Source organism: Maylandia zebra, linkage group LG4 (assembly GCF_041146795.1).
Source record: "Maylandia zebra isolate NMK-2024a linkage group LG4, Mzebra_GT3a, whole genome shotgun sequence".
NCBI classification, from domain to species: Eukaryota; Metazoa; Chordata; class Actinopteri; order Cichliformes; family Cichlidae; genus Maylandia; species Maylandia zebra.
This window is the reverse complement of record NC_135170.1, coordinates 6,304,263-6,311,857: the sequence shown is the minus strand read 5'-3', so window position 1 is coordinate 6,311,857 and position 7,595 is coordinate 6,304,263. Positions and strand designations below refer to the sequence as shown.

Here is a 7,595-nt window from a genome sequence, read left to right as displayed (position 1 = left end):
TTTCCTATAGCTCAAGCGTTAGAGCGGGTCCTCTACTATTAGGAAGGCTGGTGTTTTGATCCCTGGTTGCTCCATTCTAGCCAGATATCCTTGGGGATAACCTCAAGTTGTTCTCTGATGGATGCGGTGCAGTGTGAATGTTAGAAAGATGTCTTTGTCCTTATTATGCCTTATAATTGATCCATCCATGGTCTCCATGGAATTGCTAAATTGAAAATCAGTCACAGCAGGTCTTATGGTGTGATGACTCCAAATTTGAAATATTTGGTTCAAACAAGAACTGCATGTTAAATAATGAAGAAGAGGAGGCAAAGTTTTTTGGATTTATGTTTTAGGACACAGCTGTGGAGCATGCATCTAAATCTGCTTAGGTAATGTGGCACCAAGTACCGGTGTACACTGAAACAACAATTGTTGTTATCTCCGTTTATTTGTGACCTCAGTAAGCACCTTCCTGACGACTTGATGGTCTAAACTGCTAGTTTGAAAGTAGGGTATGTTTTACCATGTCATTGCTAGCCTATCAGAGCCAATGTCCCTTGGTTTCTCAGACAAGTTGACACTCTGAAAGACTACATGACCGGGAGTATTCACTGATGTCTTTGTGGCTCTACATTTTTATATTCAGTCTGTGGAAGCATCACACAGAGTAGCTGCTGTTCAATGACAGTTTTGTAAAATGCTAGCAATATTTCACTTAACAAGTAGCTTGAAAATTGTTTGGTTAGCTCTTCATGCATCTAAGGTCATTAGTTGTTGAGCAATATTTTGGAAAAGACTACTCAAGAGGAGAAAAAAGAGGTTGTTAATACATCACTGTAACGTCCTGTGAAGGTGCAAAAGATATCCGTGGCTTTCATGAGAAACACCCCGGGAAAGAGGGACTAATATTTCCTCTTTGCTGCATGTGCCAAGGAACACCTGATGAGTGGAAGCATGTAATTTGATCTGATGAGATCATTTTGTTCCGCAAGACATTCAGGATTCATCGTTTAGATTCACCTGTCACTCAACGTGCCCAAATCGTGCAAACTTAAAGCCTTGAGATAACAGGTGAACAGGTCAGCTAAAAACAATAAACAAACAAGCAAAAAACAACCACGTTACAGAGACAAAAAACTGATACAAGCACACTAACACAACAGTGGTCTATTTTCACATGCGGATTAACACGCATTTGTTACTCTACGAATCATATAACGTAACCATGTTGCTCATTGACTTTCTCCAGCAAAATAAATGTGCCTTTTGATTAGATTTATTTCTGCAAATTACCTTTTGGCCGCTAGATGTCGTCGTCGCGAGCGCTTCATCGCGACTACGCTGGTTTAACTGAACCCAGCCCAAGCATTCTGTTGTTTGTAGCACGCGCGCGCACCCAAACACACACACTCCGCGTATTGGCCACGCCCCTCTTATGAATAATGCAGCACCTCCCGTCGACCGGAGGAGACTCGTGCCACCGGAGCTCTTCAGACGTCAGCTCGTGCTCACCGGTGGAAGGAGAATAATGAGCGTAATATAACCAGTCCATCTACTGATAAAAATATATTAATATCCGGTAATGAACGGGGAATTTGGGAAGTGTGGGAATCCGCCTCGCGCACAACAACGGGTCCGCTGGTTTGTACCGGGGTTTTACGGAGGAGGATACACCGAGGGCTGGATATTAACCCGACCGTGACCGACCTATTATCCACCGGTCAGACGGTTGTTATTCTCATCGCCGCTGAATTGAGGAAAAACAACACTTAAGGTAGGCCTTGTCTTTCCTGTGTTTCTCTGTGTTTATACGTGTATGTGAGCGAAGGAAGGAGCTAAATATTATAGTAAGGTGGTACGTACGTGTGTGTGTGTGTGTGTGTGTGTGTGTGTGTGTGTGTGTGTGTGTGTGTGCGCGCGCGCGTGTGTGTGGACGTACAGCCATAATATCGTGTGTCATATATATATATATACATATACATATATATATATATATATATATTACAGGCCCATTAATCTTAAAAGGTCCATGTTTAGTATTATTGTTACCCCGTGTTTGTGTTTTTATTTAATAATCATTGTATTGTTGGTGCTTGTAAAAAATGTGGTCCTATATTAATGCTGAACTCAGCACGGCAGCTCTTAGTCACTGCAGAAATATTGTGTTGACAGCAAAAAACATCACTATAAAATTATGCTTGAAGACCACATGAGCACATTCTCATATTCTCTGAATCATATTAGAATCATTGCTGTTAATGTAAGGTATAGCTGACACACATTTGAACATCACGTGTAAAATACAAAGCAACAATAACAGCGGGAGACTGTGGCTGTACTGAGATATAAAAAAAAGCAGTTGAAGATAAAAAGGAGAAAATAACAGCAGAGACAGTGAAGGGAGCATCGTGACAGACTGGAAAAGATGACCCTCACCTGGAACTGTGTGCATGTACATGTGTGACACGGGTTTTACTTTTCCCGCCCTGGTGTGGTCTTGTTTTTCTCACACATTTTGGTCACATTTTAGTTTCCCCTGCCTCCACTGCTGGGCCGGATGTGTGATGGAGCCAGCTGGTGGTTTACAGTTGTGTTCGAAGGAAACACAAATCCTTTGTTTGGAAATGAGTGGATTATCTCCCACACTATGTACATGCTACATTATTGTGATGTCTCTGTTGGCTGGAATGGCTAAATCAGATCTGTTTGTCTGTGTGTGTTGTTATTTAGCTAACATGTTACAGGTTGAAATTAATTAGTATAGGTACAAATTACACCTAATTACTAGGGGTGAAGAGAATGCACCATCCAGATATTTGTCTTACTTTCAATTTATACCTTACTGACACCTATATGAGTTGACATTTATTGATGGCAGTGTACCAATATCGACATTCTTCTAGAAGCATATCTCAGCACTTGGAAGCCATCTTGGTAACACATCTTATGAGCAGTTAATCTGAGGCATTTTGTACACTAACTTGCATTTCAGTGGTCACTAGAATAAAGCAGTAACAGTATTATCCAACACCAGTCAAATCACCATTCTTAAGAAATCCTTTTTCTTCTCTGGAAGGTCCCACCGTCTTTGTTCTTACGAAATTCTCCCATATATGTAAATTCAGGAGTCTTTCGAAGACATGTCTTATAATGTGTCTTGTATTAGTGGCAGTTATAGCTAACTATTAGCGGTGTAATACATGGCCAAATGCTGGCGCTGATGCCAGTGGCCAAAGGCCTTCTGGAAGGATCTGGGGCATCACTGAATACACCAGCCTGCATCATATTGGATCATATCTGCACAACCTCATCCAAATAACAACAAAACATAAGCGCTTTGTGAAAAAAAATTTTTTTGCTTCTTTTGGTATGGAAATGGGTATCCTTTTCAGTTTGATAGGATAGTTTGTTGAAAAGATGCAAAAATGGACTAAGGAAAAGAGAACGATAAAATGAGCTGGTGCTTATATAGCACTTTTTACAACATGCCTCCTTCATATAAGTACCTTTCTCTATGCCTAAGTGCTTTTCTACTTAACACTCACACGAATACATCCAGAGGCATCCAGAGCAGCCAGGGATCAAACCACCAACCTTAGTAGATGACCTGCTCTACTTCTTGAGCTACAGAAAACCAGACCAAATGTGGAAAAAAATTATTTGTATTTTGTGACAAAACTGTTGAACTATTTTAACTGATTATTGTTGAATTTGGTCGTATCAGTGGCTTTTTGGAAAACAGCAGAAATTGTATTTTTTGATTGCAAAGTGTTGTAATCAACAGCAAAAATTTAAGGTCCTGGCAGCTGACTCCCTGACAGTTAAAGAATATTAAGGTATAGTCCTAGTTCTGTCACTGTGGCTAAATGATCAAAGATGATATGATGAGGAGCTGTAAGAAAAGAAACTGGTTCTTTATTGAGAATAATGGTGTCGTTTTTTTCCTGGAGTCAAAGAAAATATCAACAAAATTTCAACAGCTTACTGAGACTTACTGGTAAGTTAACGTAACGTTTCAGTGGTAACAAAAAAGGAAAACTGCACCGGTCAAATTTGATTTCACCACCATCAGAATTCTCTCATAGATTCTCTCATGATATCTCTGATGATTCATGCAGTACTCCCTAAAAAGTGTTCAAAAGTCACACATAGAAACTATTGTCAGAGTGTGGGAATACAGAAGTCTGCAGAGTATAAAAAGTCACATTTCATATTATAACCTTTTATCCAAAGTACCGTCCAGACCTCAGCATTCAGCAAATATGAGGTTGCAAGTCAGAATTGCTGAATGAGGGTAGTAATTTGTGAATCTATTCCACTTCCATACTCGAGCAGAGCATAAGTTGATTTGCTTAAAATATTTAAAGAATTTAAGCCATCAAGAATCTTCCCTTTTAGGCCCTAATATGTAAAACAAATCAAATAAAAACCTCTTTTCACACAAGAAATATCTGTAATGGACTGAAATTAAGCATTAGCTTGAATGACCTAAAACTTAAATCGTCCCTAATATAATTTCAGCTCTAGAGTTGTGCAAAGTAATGTAACCTTCCTCTTTTTTTGTCAGTATTCAGGACTCTAATCTTTATCCAATAAACTCTGTTGGATTCCTCCCTATGTTAAAGCTGGTAGGCAACAGCTGCTGAGGCGTGATGGATAGAACTGAAGCTGAGATGGTCTATTTTTCACCAAACTTTATATTTTCAGGATGCAGTTAAACGTCTCTGTGATGGAGTTGTTTGTCATGTATTGCGCACTCCCAGCCTTTTGCTGGCTTCTGTTCCTAGACAGTGGGAGTGCAGATGGGCATAATCCTGCATTAATCTGCCTAACCCTGTACTTCGTAGTCTGGGTTTAACGGCGCTCTGATTAAAAGCCTCCCCCTCCCCACCATGTCAGTCATTAGTTTAATTAGATCACTTGCGTGGCCTCACTAGTGCCAATTAAAGGAATACAAACTGAAGTGCCCCAGCAATGTAATTTTATTAGGATTTCTTTTAAACACTCTTCGCAAGTTCAACATGAATTCCAAATTCACCCAGCAAATAAAACCCGTTCTCCCAAACCTATCTGCCTGATTAATTCTATTTTTGAGCTCAGCGCAGTGTAATCAGTGATATATTTCTCACAAAATGCTATGATGACTGATAGAAGGGAATCCAGAGTGTAAGTGCTTGTATGTGAGCATACCCCACCACTCTGACTCCCTGTGGGAAGAAACTCTCTTGGAAATGGGCATCTTGTGATTTAATGCCCCACCATCATTTTCCACAGAGTGAGTGTGGACCACCTGACCTGTGTCCTTGATGATCTTTTGAGCTTTTCATATTGGCGTGACTAATGCATCTCTCATGGAGCGAGGGATGCCAATATTTTTCTCTTCCGTCCTTCAGCAGCTCGCCATCCAAAGCGGCCCAGTTGTCATAAAGTAGAGTGATGCACCCTATCAGGATGCTTCCAATGATGCAGTCCATTTACATGAAATGCAGCCCTCTGTGTGGTGTTTGCAATGATGTTTCCAGTTGTTCAGTTATTTATTAGTCAGATGAAATTCAGCAGTAATGTGATGGCTATACTATGTCAAGGAGTGGACTAAATATCAGAAACACCTGATTAGGAGAGGTTTATTATTATTACCACCAAAACAAGTTGAAAAACTTCCATGTACAGTAACGGAGTCACTACTTGCTCACTACCGACTTTGTGGCTTGGCATATATTATCTCCCCCTGCTGGTAATGCAATTTCTGCATGCGTGTCACATTTTGCCTTGATACTAGGTTGCTTCGTTGGATGTTGGCTGCTTTTTGTTCTGTTCTATGCCAAGTTGATCCCACCCTGCTTCAATAATGTTGAGGTCTGGGCTGTAGGGAGGCCATGACTGATGTGTTTTGACTGCATTAGCTGAGACTTCTGCAGACAGTATTGAGCAGATGCATCTCTTAGGTCCTTCGTCAGGTCGTTGCTGGATAGTTTCTTATTTCTTAAGGACTTGACTTTCAGATATTGTTTATCTCTTGTAGATAGTGTTTGATCTTTTGTCCAGTTTACTTAAAATTTTTAAGGATGCACTGTAAAGCATGCTAAGATATGACAGATTTTCTTCTTAGAGACCTTTGGGAATCACTTTATTGGTGAAAAAATACAATTGTATACCTGTCAAACTGTGTTATTGTTGATATTTTTCTTGTAGGTTCCACAAATGGGAGCAAATTATATACACACACACAAGAACTTTATTATTCTCATGGTTAATTTTTGTGACATTTATATGCTCAGTGCAATAAAAATAGAAACAGGAGCAGAAACAGAAACATCATGTGTGAAGTCGCACACAGACCAGAACAACAAAAATACATTTAAAACAACATAATAAAGCTCTGTTGCTGAAACAAAGATGCAGGATACAGACACAGGATCGAAACCTTTTAAAACTGATTCTTTGCTAAGTTACCTGTTACATGTAAACACAACACTAGTTTGTCCCTTGAGTTAGGTGCCCTTTATGTGCTGCAGTGATTTATTGGTCAGTTAAATCATTCCCCTGAAAATGTTCAGGAAAAAGGACTGTACTGAAAATGAGAAAAGTTGAAAATGAACCACCAGTCAGTGTCTAAAGAAAAACTTTGACAGACTTATAGAAAGCCTGCAGAACTTTTACTTAAGACCACTTAAAAAAAAACTAGCTTGGCTAGCAAGCTGTATCTATAAACTGTATAGGTATAATAGACAGATGTACATATCAGCTAAGTAACAGACTAATAAAATATTCCATCCATCCATCCATTCATTCATTCACGTCCGCTTATCCTTTTCAGGGTCGCTGGAGCCTATCCCAGCTGTCATAGGGCGAGAGGCGGGGTACACCCTGGACAGGTCGCCAGTCTGTTGCAGGGCTAACACACAGGGACAGACAACCATTCGCACCTAGTGGCAATTTGGATTATCCAATTAACCTATCCCCACAAGCTGCATGTCTTTGGACGGTGGGAGGAAGCCAGAATAACCGGAGGGAACCCACGCAAACACGGGGAGAACATGCAAACTCCACACAGAAAGCCCCCGGCCTGATGGTGGAATTGAACTCAGGACCTTCTTGCTGTGCAGCAACAGTGCTAACCACTGTGCCACCGTGCTGCCCTAATAAAATAAGATATATAATAGACTCCAATTTGTTCATGTAAATGGAGAGTCCTCTTCACACACTGAGGTTAATTATGGAGTTCCACAGGGTTCAGTGCTAGGACCAATTCTGTTTACATTATACATGCTTCCCTTAGGCAGTATCATTAGAAGACATAGCATACATTTTCACTGCTATGCAGATGACACCCAGCTCTATCAGTCCATGAAGCCAGATAACACACACCAATGAGTTAAACTGCAGGAATGTCTTAAAGACATAAAGACCTGGATGGCCACTAACTTTCTGCTTCTTAATTCAGATAAAACTGAGGTTATTGTACTCGGCCCTGAAAAGCCTAGAAATATGGTATCTAACCAGATTCTTACTCTGGATGGCATTACCTTGGCCTCCAGTAACGCTGTGAGGAACCTTGGAGTCATTTTTGACCAGGACATGTCCTTCAATGCACATATTAAACAAATATGTAA

At 40.2% G+C, this 7,595-nt stretch overlaps 1 protein-coding gene across 1 annotated transcript in view; it reads left to right on the top strand.

Moving 5' to 3' along the window:
- The first annotated feature begins 1,448 nt into the window (after positions 1-1,448).
- tanc2a (tetratricopeptide repeat, ankyrin repeat and coiled-coil containing 2a) overlaps positions 1,449-7,595 on the top strand; it is a 58,162-nt gene continuing 52,015 nt past the window's right edge. The window contains exon 1 of the mRNA XM_004572532.3: positions 1,449-1,756. The gene's annotated coding sequence lies outside the window, so the exon portion shown is untranslated. The remainder of the gene's footprint in view (positions 1,757-7,595) is intronic.